We start from the raw sequence: 13,358 nt of genomic DNA, 5'->3' as shown, positions 1-13,358 counted from the left end.
AGGTACAGGGCTACACAGAGAACCTGTCTTAAAAAAAAAAAAAACACGCAAACAAAAGAAACAAAAAACAACTAACCAACCCACCAAAAAAACAGAAAGAACTTCATCACTGAAAAGTATGGCACTCAACCAACTCACTCTAAAACATGAGGGCAACTATTTTAGGATAAATCTAAATATGTATATGAGTCAGTCTAAATGTTTCATGAAAATTGTTGCCAGGTCTTCCAGTTAGTCTACTGTCCTTGCAATAAGGCCAAATCTTCCACAACTCCCATAGACTACCCTTCTGTGGATGGCACAGCTGAGGAAGTCAAGAGGATTTGCATTGTTGAGTCTGTCTTTACCACAAACAACTAAGTGAAGAACATGTAACTGAACATAAAATGAACATGTACCATTTAGAGAAGCATTCTTCCCAAGTTCAGGTTATGCAAATTGTCATACAAACATTTGCCAAAGATACTCTTTCCTGTTTAGTTAGCACAAGTACAAGGTAATGACTCTTCTTGGTTTCACTGGGAGGTTAGAAGGACTGGAAATTTCATCTCCTGTGCTATATAAATTATAAATTAGAACAAGAAAAGCTAAGGCTTATTTTATAGATTCAAAATGCCCAGACACTAAGTAAGACTCTAATGATTAAATTACTTGATAAATTTAAATGTTACCTTTTCACTCCATGTCTAAGACATTGAGTTTCTATCTTAAATGTTTTGGAATACTAGCTGGATGCATTCATTCTAATTTCCAGGAGAGTCATCAAAAACTTTGACCTAATATTATTTGTATTTTTCTGATGAGATTCAGGCATGTAGACCTCCATTGTTAGTTCTTTGCCTGATATGGACAAAGCAGGCTGGGACAGAGAGCACAGAATAGAATATGTGGGCCACGTTGTGGTTGATGTTTGGATATACCTTGGATGGAATAACATCAGGAGAATACAGAAGATGTGCATCCATAACTATTGAATAATCCTAAGAAATGCCTTAACTAACCTCATGAACAGAATGTAAAAAGGATGATAAATGTTATCAATGCAAAATCAAAATGATAGAAAGCATAGATAGTTATAATATTATCAGAAAAATAGATAGACTCTGGGTAAGAAAAAAAGACAAAAGCATGAAACAGAAATTATATAATAATAAAGGTCTCAATGCACAAAGTAAATTAACTAACGATGACGGATTACAGAAGCATTCTTCCCAAGTTCAGGTTATGCAAATTGTCATACAAACATTTGCCAAAGATACTCTTTCCTGTTTAGTTAGCACAAGTACAAGGTAATGACTTTTCTTGGTTTCACTGGGAGGTTAGAAGGACTAACCTCCTTGCATATATATATATATATATATATCCAACATTTAGAGCATTAAGATAATGAAGGCACCTTTTAACAGATACTAAGAGAGTCATAACATTAGCATGTTCATAGCAGATTTTAGAAGCCCATTTCTAATGCAGAGTTTCTAGACAAAAAAAATAAATGAAAACATGTTGACCCTTGAACTGCACTGTAGACACATGAGCATATTTCATCAAAAAACAAAATACTCTCTGAAAATCTGAGTAAAAGAATGACAAAAACAGGAACAGAGATCCTAAAACAGTAAAAAAAAAAAAAGTGTAAATATATAGAAACATATCTTTAAATAACTAAAGCCAGATTTAGTCAGAATTCAGAGCAGAGAAGTAGTAAGGAGGTCAGATAAATAATGGAAAGTCACTTACTAAAGAAGAGCCTGTATCAGGGGTCTCGTGGATGAGTTCTAGTTAACAATTAAAAAGTGAATACTCATCTTCCTTTAGTCATAGAAAAATATCAGAGTTGGAATTGCTTTCTGATTTGTTTTCCCAGGCCACAATTATTCTGATGTAGTAGACATTCAAAAAAACAAAAAACAAAAAAGAGTTCATTACAATTCAGTATAAATAATAAATATTGCTGCAAAATTTCAAATAACAGTGGCACAATACATTCTATGTTTTTTTTTTAAAACAAGTATCCATTGTAATCAAATGAGGCTTATTCCTGAATTCACAGAAGCTTAACCTATACAAATCTTAAATGTGATTCACAGGAGGAGCTCAATGGAAAAATCAAGATCACCTTTAGTATATACAAAAAAAAAAAAGAATTGACAAATTTTGATAACGTAATGGTATTTCCCCTGCAAACTATGTATGTAAATAATATACCTCAGCAAATAAAGGCAGTATCTGACAAACTTCACAGTTAATATTAGTTGATGATAAAAATTTAAACTATGTTTGTTTGTTTTTCCTTTCAAAAGTGTTTCTTTTTTGGAGAATGCAAGTGATCGTGGCTTGCTATAGGATACTTTGAGTTCATTATCTGAGAATGACTATTTTTTATTCTAGTGTTTATCTTCAGAGATAATGTGTTTATGTAAATATTTAAATAAAACATAAATATTTAAATAAAACAGCTACAATGACATTAATAGTCACTGAAAAGCCAAATAATAAAGTAAGTGATTATATTCTAACAAGGCCCTAAATACCTAAGTGATATTATGGAATAAGTTGGTAGGCACTGACTGCTACATATCATAGGTTCTAAAGGGGAGAAGTAGTAGTTACAAGAATAAATGTATACTATACTCCCATGTCAACACACATCTCTAGGTATACAAATAATTTGAAATTGAAGTTTAACCTTTTCATAGGAAAAAAGTTTATATTTACATTTTAAAATTATGTTTCATAAGAATAAAATACCTAGCTCAAAATTTTCTTTCATATAATTGTATCTATGATCAAACTTCTAATTTTTTTTTTTTTTTGGGTTTTTCGAGACAGGGTTTCTCTGTGTAGCTTTGCGCCTTTGCTGGAACTCACTTGGTAGCCCAAGCTGGCCTCGAACTCACAGAGATCCACCTGGCTCTGCCTCCCGAGTGCTGGGATTAAAGGCGTGCGCCACCACGGCCCGGCTCAAACTTCTAAATTTATATTCAAGTCTTTCATTTGTTTCACATACATTATTTTCTACTTAATTTAAATTATATGGTACTTATCTATTTAGTTCTTATATCCACTAATGTTTGTATATATCTTAAATATGAGTATGAAACATATGGAGAAATTAGAATTAGATAAATCAGTTCTAGTGTTTCTTCTCTTTCATTTTTTGATTTTATTTCTGTGACTCTGCCATTTATGCTTTTACATAAAACAAGAAAAGTTCATCCATGTTCATGAATACCTGCAATAATTACCCTTGGGAGACTGAGACAGGAAGGATCAGAGGTTCCAAGATAGTGTGAATTGCATGTTATAATTTGTAAAAATGAACACATTTTGGGAAATGTAGATCTGTTTCTATTATTTGCAAGTGGTGAGGTCTCATTGGCATACTTAAGCACACCTAGAAATTATGTTTTGAAGATGAATAGGGGTTTATATAATACAGTTAAGAAATACTCCCACCGATTTTATTCTAATAAAGGGTTTATTAGAAAGAACAATATTTACCCAATGACAGAATTTAGACTTACACATGGCCCCTCTTTCATTGATAAAACAGACCTGAGTTGTCTAAATCCCCTACCCTTTGCTGATGAATAATTCAAACTTCTTGTATTCCCTGATTAACCAGGATAAATATATCATCAACCACTCAAACATGGACTAATGTTCTTTCCTCTACCAGATCCATTATCTATAACTCTCAGACCAGGAGCCACTCAGCTGAAGAACCTCTCTTGAAAATAAGCTGTCCTCAAAACAAAGCATTCTCTAGATTGTTTAATCCTTCCACTTTCAATCAGCTCTTATCCTCACTCTGACCCTTTCTAGCCCTGTCCCTTTATTTACATGAAAAACAGGGAACACACTCAATATCCTAGTGAAAATCCATTGAGAAACTCTCACACTTATGGTCCTCATGTCCCCACAAGTGGAGTTATCACCATTCTTCAGTAACAACTGTCCCTTCCTTTTAGGTAAATTGTCTCTTACTCGGAAGTTAAGCTCATATATAATTGACATGAATGACCAAGAAAGGGAAGATATTTGGACAAGTTCACCCCCTTGAATCTCATTAATATTTACAGATCAGGATAAGTAGTCTAGGAAATATTGAGAAAAATACTCCTCTAAGGAAAGCAATGACCAGTGAGGATGTCTGTATTGAAACGGAAGGATATGTCCATTTCCATATGAAAAAAAATTATTTTTTTACCAGCAAGAAAGAAAAGGAAGAGGACTTGGGGAGTATTAGAAAGTATTTATTGCTAAATACTTACTGTTATCTCCACTACAGAACACAGCAATTAATTCTCGTGGGCATTCAGTGGTTTGGCTGACCACAAGGGGAACTTCAAAAGCTGAGAAACATGGATTCAAATTTAAATATGTTGCCGAATTATATCATAAAATAACACTAGTAAAGATAATAATTTGCATGGTGTTATTGTGCTTGAGGAATTAAATTCAAAACGTTTACTAAGACATCGATTTTCATAACATTCTATGCTCCAGTAGTCCTCAACACTCATATTTATCTTTGAAGAAATTTTTTTTCACATAGACGTAGAAAGAATGACCACACATAAGAATGAACTTAAGACTTGAACTCAGGCTCAGGTGCCCTATCATTCCCACTCTGATCCTTGTAAGTTAGTTAGCTACAGTAAATTAGCTTTAAGATTTTATCCTCATAGATCTCAGTTAAGAATATATAACTCAAAGGTTTAGGGGGAAGATTAAATGAAGTAGCCAAGTGATTAGCACAATGCTTAGCACAAAGTAATGCCTCAGTAAATGGCAGCCCCTGATATTTTGCAAATGACAGTGTTAAGATTCAGAAAGGAAACTAACCCCTCTCAAGGTCGTACAGGTAGCAAGTAAAGCAATTAGGATTCAAAGCCACTTCTTTCTAACCCAAAACCTGTCCTTTCCCATCACAGCTTGCTGTCTCAAATGAGTGAGATAAATTGAATCTTGATTAATAAATGAAACGGTGCATTTGCTTTTATCATCTTACTGCTCTGGGGAAGGGATTTCAATCCGTTCTCTTGTGGGAAGGGCAGTAAGACCAACAGGACCTTATGTTGTAGTGATTGCTTCTCCATCTGGCATGATTGAGTAAGGGCCTGAGACTTAGAAGGGAAATCAATTCACTCTCAGCTGTCGCCTTTCTTTCCTTCTTACTCGTGTTTTACGACATCTGCTGCTGCTGTTTCCTTCACACCCATGGCTCTCAATCATTTTATTTTCAAAGTTAAAATTAAACCCTTCTCTAAGGGTGTCCTCCTGGCTCATTGCTAAATAATGCAATAGACGATGTCCCACCATGTTCTACTTCTGTCCCCGGTGAGTGGACAAAGACAGAGCATATGGGGACATTATGAGACAGAGATGCCAGGAACTCGGCAAAGGTGCCTCCATGGAATGTTTGATTTGCTCAAGGCCTTTTGTGAAAGCAGGTTTAATACAGGATAACAGGAATAGGACCCTTTACAGTTTGTAACATCCTGCACATCAGTTTCCTATTGGTGAATAAAGATTCCAGCAAATTGAGCTTTTTCAATCTACAAGGTGCTATCTCAGGCTACCCAGAAATGCTGATTAAAAACGGGTCGTAGTAAATCCTTTCAACTAGCCCTAATTCAATGAAACTTTGAAAGTGAATGGTAATTTGCCTATTGGAATAAAGATTCCTGTAAAATAAATTTTAAAATGTGTCTTGTATGAAAAAATATATACATATATATGCATGTGTTTATGTATGTATGTTCGTGTTTGCACATGAAAATTAAAATATAAAATAATTCACCTTTCATTAAATTAATGTTTATTTTCCATACTAGACTAAAAATTGTACCACATAGAAGGTATTTGAAATTATTTCTTTTTTAACAGGAAGGGACAAAATACTTAGTCTTGTATTTTTGAGAAACATAACACTAAATAAGTATGTAACATGAGTGAATATATTTGCAGTTAAAAGCATAAGCAAAAGGACAGAAGACTTATATTAAAGGGTTTATGTATGTGAAAGGCAGACTTCTGAAAGTCAGTGAGACAGAGATTTTAAAACAAAATACAGATATGAAATTTGAAGGCAAATGGATGGAACTAGAAAAAAAATCATCCTAAGTGAGATAACCCAGAACCAGAAAGACAAACATGTTATATACTCACTCATAAGTGGATATTAGCTGTAAAATAAAGGATATCTATACTACAATCCACAGACCCAGAGAGACTGGGTAACAGGGAGTGTTCAAGGCAGGATGTCTGGATCTCCCTGGGAAGGGGAAATAGAAAAGATTTTGTGAGTAGACTGTAGACAGGTAGGGATGGGAACATGAGAGGGCAGGTTGGAGTGGGGCATGGAAGGGCAAATGTACTAAAAAAGATTGCTGGAAAGCAGGGGCCAGAGGTGGTAATAGGCATTTCACAGTCATATAAAAATGTGGTACAAGGGAATTCCCCAGGAATCTACAAGGATAATACCAGCTAAGACTCCTAGCAATGACTGACACATCGCCTCAACTGGCCATCTCCTGTGACCAGGCAAGACTACCAACCCAGCTGCATAACCTTCAACCTACAGTCTGTCTTGTCTATGGGATATGTTTGTGTGAGGGTGGCCTAGAGATTGAGGGAGGGGCCAACCAATGACTAGACTAACACCCATGCCAGGAGAGTAAACCTCTGACACTGCCTAGAGCACCAGGACCCATAGACAGAATGACCCAGAGACCTAGTATAGAAACAAACACAACTAAATTGAAAAAAAAAAAGTAAATGAAATGACTACTAGTAAAATTACTCAGAGTGATGTCTAGCCCAATTGTCCTCAGAGAGGCTTCATCCAGCAACTATTGGAAACAGATGCAGACCTACAACCAAACATTAAGCAGAGCTTGGAAAATCCAGTATAAGAAGGGGATAAAAGATTGTAGGAGCTGGGGGGCGGGGTCAAGGATGCCACAAGAAAACCCACAGAATCAACTACCCTGGGCTCACAGGGGATCACAGAGACTGAACATCCAACCAGGGAGCCTGCATGGAACTGACCTAGGCACTATGTATGTTACATTTGTGTAGCTTGGTTCTCTTGTGGGGCTCTTAAAAGTGGCTGCAAGGACTGTCTCTGACTCTTTTGCTAGCTTTTGGGACCCTACTCCTCATACTGGGTCACCTTGTAAAGCCTTAATACATGGGGAGGTGCATAGTCTCATGGCAACTTGATATGCCATATTTTTTTGATATTCATGGGAGACCTGTCCTTTCCTGAACCAAAGTGAAGTAAGAGTGGATTGGGGGTGGGAACAGAGTGGGGGAGTTGGGGGAGGGAGTAGGAGGAGAGGAGATAACAAAAATTGTGGCTGGGTTATAAAATAATAAAAAAAATAATGCTTTACCCAGTGTGCAATTTTTTGATACAAAATTGTTTCCTTTAAAGGCTCTTGGAAATGTTTAGAGGCACAACATGGAGAGAAATTATATATATCAAACACAGATGTTTAGGTGTATTGTTGTGAGTTAAATGTAACATATCCTTGTCTATACTAACCTCTTCTTCTTATCTAAACAGAAGACATAGATCTCTGTTTCTGTGCAATGTGGAGTATCAATGTCCTGCACATGGTATTGCATGAGAACTGGGGCCATTGTTGTGTGATACCCTCCACCACAGGTTTATTAGTCCTTTGGAACTCATCTGCAGGAACAATGTGGAACGGTCTGGACTCTGAGCTACAAAAGCCCTAGAATGCTATAAAGCATGTAATAAGCCATTCTGGTTGGTGTATGGAAGACAGAAATCCTAAGAGAAATATGAACAATAAAGGCCCAACCAATGGAGTTTTAGAGAGAAATAACGATATTCTCCAGTACTTGGAAAGGCATTTTTATTATGTTGTGAGGAAAAAAATACCTGGTTTCATTCTATTCATGTCCTGAGAAACTGAGTGAGACTAAATAAAGGAGTAATGGACTAATTTATGTGGTAGAGTGTATTTCCAGACAAGATACCTTCAGGTACTTGTAGTGACTACTGCCTATTGCTCTCATTAAGGTCTATAGTGAGCAAGTTTAACCAGCCAGATTTGAAATCACCTATTATTGTTGAAGAGATTAATGGCATTATGGAGAAATCTTGTAACTTGCCCTCAGATTCAGGAAATGTGTCCTAAGAAAAGACTCTTTCTAGAAATTTTATTTAAGTGAGGAAATTCAGTAGAAAAGAGAGACCCTAAATAGTGAATGGTGTTCTTCTAAAGAGCTACTTTGGAAAGTGTATCTCTGGGCTAAATTCATAGAAGCCAATGCAACTGTGATACAAGGCAGCACTGTTCACATGGCTCTGGTTTTATGAGCATGGAAGTTCCTAGACTGAGGAGGTCATGGAGTTTTGTCTCACAGTTCCAGAGAGCTGCTGAGATCATGCAATGAGTGTTAGATTTGACATGCCTGGAAGTTGGCCCTGGGAAAATATTGTATAAGGAATTTTTAGGTGAGGCTTAAATTGAAATAAAGAATACAAAATGTTGGTGATAAAGAATTAAAAATGTTGGCGATGACAGCATCATTGGATGTAAGTTAAGAAAACAGTGTTGTAGCAGGGGAGCTAAAGCAAGAAAGAAGCTATTTGTTGTATGGTTAGTAAAGGTGGAAGAAAAGGTCTACTCAAGGCTTATGGAGAACAGTGGCTCCATCATGAGTCCTAGATGTTAGATACAGAGCTGAAAAACTTAGTTTTGGAATTTTTTTCCTGCTTAATTTAAAATTGCTTTGGTCAAATAATTCCTTGCTATTTCCACTTTCTTCCATTTTGCAACAGGAGTATTTATTTTGTCATAGTTGATTAAATTTCCACTAAACTTTTTAATCTAGTTAAAAAACTAGACTATGCCATTGCAATAATCTGTTTAGCTGCTTCAATCTATATAAATTATTTTCAATAAGAGTAAATAAGTACTATTTAATTTTACAGATCAAAGGAATAAAAATGGGAGCACTCATTAGTTGTAGATCTTGATACATTATCATGGTGAGGACCAACAACATTTCTTTCTCTGAACTGGACTCTACTTACCAGTAGAAATGGTTTTCAACTCTAAAGCCTGCACGTAATTGTCTCAAACTTAGTCCTTTTATCTTCCTTGTTGCTTTCAACTCGCTACTAAAACACAAAATGCTCTGTCCTAAGGAAAAATTTTTAAAAAGTAGATGTCCTGAGCAAAAATTACTGGTGTTGGATACCTAAAAAGAGGCAACAGGACATATTAGAGTACTACTACCACTTGGCAGAGTTTGACTGGACAAAACTTATCTTTAGAGACTTATAATCAAATATTGGTCAAATACCTCTCATAATGCCCTGGGTTAAGTTATTTGAGCAATATAATCTTCTGAAAGTGAATATACACAATTTCTGCATTGAAAGAAAAGAATGTGTCATCTATCAAGAAACTTTTCTCTTGTTTGAAACTAAATGTTAATGTATTGAGACATACTTTGCTCTAGGCTATGTCCTCAAGAATCTTTAATGATGGGCTGACTTGCTTTCTAGTTTTATTGTCATACAAGATTAAGGTCCTGTAGTGTGGGCAATTTTAAAACCATACCTAGAAAATCTTAATGATTCCTAGAGTCTTTCCTCACCCTCTTCTACTGGGTTCCCTATGGTTAAAGGGAGGGATGTGGTAGAGATCCCCAATTTAGACTCTTTCTCTGTATAATGTCTGGCTATGAGTCTCAACATCAGCTCCCATCTGCCTCTAGAGAAAGGCTTTCTGAGGATGACAGGATGAGGCAAAGATCTATAACTAGAACAAAATATCTTTAAGAATCATTTCATTGATTTTTTTGCAGGTGTGTTTGGTTCTACCATAGGTCTCTGGAATATCCAGTCTCTTGTTCCTGGCCATGCAGGCAGTATAGGGTTTGGGTTCTCTCTTGTGGTTTGGGCATCAAGTTAAACAAGATATTAGTTTGCCACTCCCACAAGTTCTGGGCCACTCCAGAACTTGTTGCAAACAGGACAGATTGTAGGTGGAAGGTTTTGTGACTGGGTTGGTGTTCGGGTTTCTCTTTCCATAGGCTGCAGAGTATCTTCTCCTGTCAAAGAGACTAGAATATAGGGGTAAAGGCTCCATAAAGGGACCAACTTGATCTCTCTTTGGTCAATGAGCTGTGTAGATGCTGTCTTTGACCAAAGGACCACACTGTCAGTTTCTAGAGAGTGACCTTCAGTCCTAGCACCTATTTAGAGATCTTCACAGGACTTCCTTGGTCAACAACTCAACTGAATGTAACCTAGTCCTATCACTGGAAGCTTGACCTGGCTACAAAATATGGACAATTCAGACTCTCTATCTTCCATAACTAAGAGTACTTATTAGGGTCATCCTCAAAGAGTCCAGGAAACTTCCACCATACTGGGTTTCCACAACCTCCCCAAGGCTCCCACATTTCTAGATGTCTTTCCTTTAATTCTCTCCATACCTCCATACCTCCCCTCCTGATACTCCTGTTCCACTCCCAACCTACCTCCAGTCCACCTACAGAATCTATTCTATTTCTCCTTCCCAGGGAAATCTATGCACCACCACCCCCAGCCTGCTTCATTACCTATCCTCTCTGGGTCTGTGGATTGTAGTTAGATTATCATTTATTTAACATCTAATGTCCACTCAAAAGTGAATACATACCATATTTATCTTCCTGGATCTGAGTTACTCACTCACAGTATAGCCACTGTGAGAATCAATATGGGATTCCACAGAAAATTGGGGATCAATAAACTTCAAGACCCAGATCTAGCACTCTTGGTCACATACTCAAAGAATACTTCATCCTACCATAAGGACACTTACACAACTATGTTCATTGTGGCTTATTCGCAATAGCTAGAAACTGGAAATAACCTAGATATCCTTAAACTGAAGAATGGATAGAGAAATTGTGATACATTAATACAATGGAGTATTACCTGGCTGTTACAAAATGACATTATTAAATTTGCAGGCAAATGGATGGAGCTAGGAAAAATCACCATGAGGCCAGGGGAATCTGTGGTTGGTATGTAAAATGAATACAAAATCTCTTAATAAAAAGTATTAAAAAGAAATATAGAAATTTTATGTTATACCTTCCTATAAACACGTTTAATTTTAGTAGCCACTCAGTGATACTTCACCTTAGTATTGAAGCTCATTCAGAGACAAAATAAATAGCAAATACACTAATATTTAAAGAAGTATGTCCACTTGCCTGAAAACTTTATTTTATCATTTTATATCTGAGTAATATTTCATTGTATATATGTACAAGTATTTTCTTTATCCATTCTTCTGTTGAGGGGCATCTAGGTTGTTTCCAGGTTCCAGCTATTATGCTATTATGAATAATGCTGCTATGAACATAGTTGAGTGAGTGTCCTTGTGGTATGATTGAGTATGTCTTGAATATAAGCCCAGGAGTGGTACGATTGGGTCTTGAGGTAGATTGATTCCCAATTTTCTGAGAAGTCATCATAATGATTCCCAAAGTAGCTGTATAATTTGTGCTCCCACCAACAGTAGAGGAGTGTTCCACCTTGCTCCACATCCTCTCCCATATAAGCTGTCATAATCGTATTTTGTCTTAGCCATTCTGACAAGTGTAAGATGTTATCTCAGAGTCATTTTGAATTGTATTTCCTTGATAACTGAGGATGTTAAGCAATTTCTTAAATGTTTTTTGGCCATTTGAGATTCTTCTGTTGAGAATTCTCTGTTTAGATCTCTAACCCATTTTTAAATTGGATTGTTTGGCATTTTGATGTCTAGTTTCTTGAGTGAGGTAACCCAGACTCAGAAATACAAACATGGTATGTACTCACTCATAAGTGGATATTAGATGTAAAGCAATGAATAACTGAACTACAACTCACAGCTGCAGATAAGCTACCTAAGAAGGAGGACTCTAAGAGGGATGCATGGATCACTCTGGGAAGGGGAGATAGATGAGATATCCATGAGTAAACTGGGGACAAGGGGGCAATAAATGGTAGGGGATGAGGGGTGAGCACATGAGAGAATGGGATGGTCAAGCTGGGAGAGGGATGGAATGGGAGAACAATGAATGAGATAACTTAATAAAGGGAGACATTATGGGGCAAGGTAGAAACTGGATGCAAGAGAAATTTCCAGGAATCCACAAGAATGATCCCAGCTTAGAATACTAGCAATAGTGGAGAGGATGCCTGAATTGGCCTACCCCAGTAATCAGATATCTTAGAGCCTTCATTCAGTAACTGATGGAAGCAGATGCAGAGATCCACAGCCAAGTACCAGGCTACACTCCAGGAGTACAGTTGAAGAAAGGGAAGAGGGATTATATGAGCAAGAAGGATCAGGATAATAATGAGGACATCTACAGATACAACTGAACCAATCTTGTGGGAACTTTATGTCTCATGCACTATATGTCGACAGCTGTAGAGCCTGCATGGGATTGGACTAGAATCTATGCATATCGAAGATAATTGTGTAGCTCGATCTTTTGTGGGGCCACTGGCAGTGGGATCAGGATCTATCCTTGTTACATGAGTTGCCTTTTTGGAGCCTATTACCTATGATGGGATGCCTTGCTCAGCCTTGATGCATGTAGGGGGGGGGGTTGTTTCTGCCCCAACTGAGTGTACCAGGCCTCATGGGAGGCCTTAACCTTTTAGGTAAGGGAATGGGGGTGTGTCAGGGGGGAAGGCTGGGGGCGATCAATAGGAGGGATGAGAGGAGGATCTGTGCTTGGTAGGTAAAATGAATAAAAAGTTTCATAAATAAAAAATTTTCTTAAATAAAAAAAACAAAGAAGTACAGATACACCCAATTAAGTATATTTCATGAAACACTCATGAATTCCAATTCTTCTCTTTTCCAATAATATGCCAGTTCTTTAAATCAAATTTATTGTTAGATTATCAAATCATATGATTTAACTGTGATATTCACAGATGTCTCAAGGTGATACAGATCAGTTTCCAGCATCTGAGTACTCATTTTATTGCAGTCTCCAGCCTTAAAGAAGCCATCCAATTAAATACTAAAACTGTAAGTTCCTTTTTATTATTCTTCTTGCAAAGAGAAATATTCTATCATTTTTCATCTATTGTCTACTTTTTATTTTCTCTGTTGGCTTTTTCTCTCAGGTGCTTTTTATCAGTTTAGATATGCTAATTCTTCTATTGTTACAATTTTACATTTTAAGACTTTATGGATCCAGTTTGATGTTTTCAAACTCCTAAAGAAAAGTTTGCTACATTGACTCTTTCCCAAGTGTTCTATTTGGAATGGTTGGTCAAGATAACCTGGTTTGTTCCTACCAGAAGT

This window comes from Peromyscus eremicus, chromosome 3 (genome assembly GCF_949786415.1).
Source record: "Peromyscus eremicus chromosome 3, PerEre_H2_v1, whole genome shotgun sequence".
NCBI classification, from domain to species: Eukaryota; Metazoa; Chordata; class Mammalia; order Rodentia; family Cricetidae; genus Peromyscus; species Peromyscus eremicus.
Note: the sequence above shows the minus strand (reverse complement) of the source record.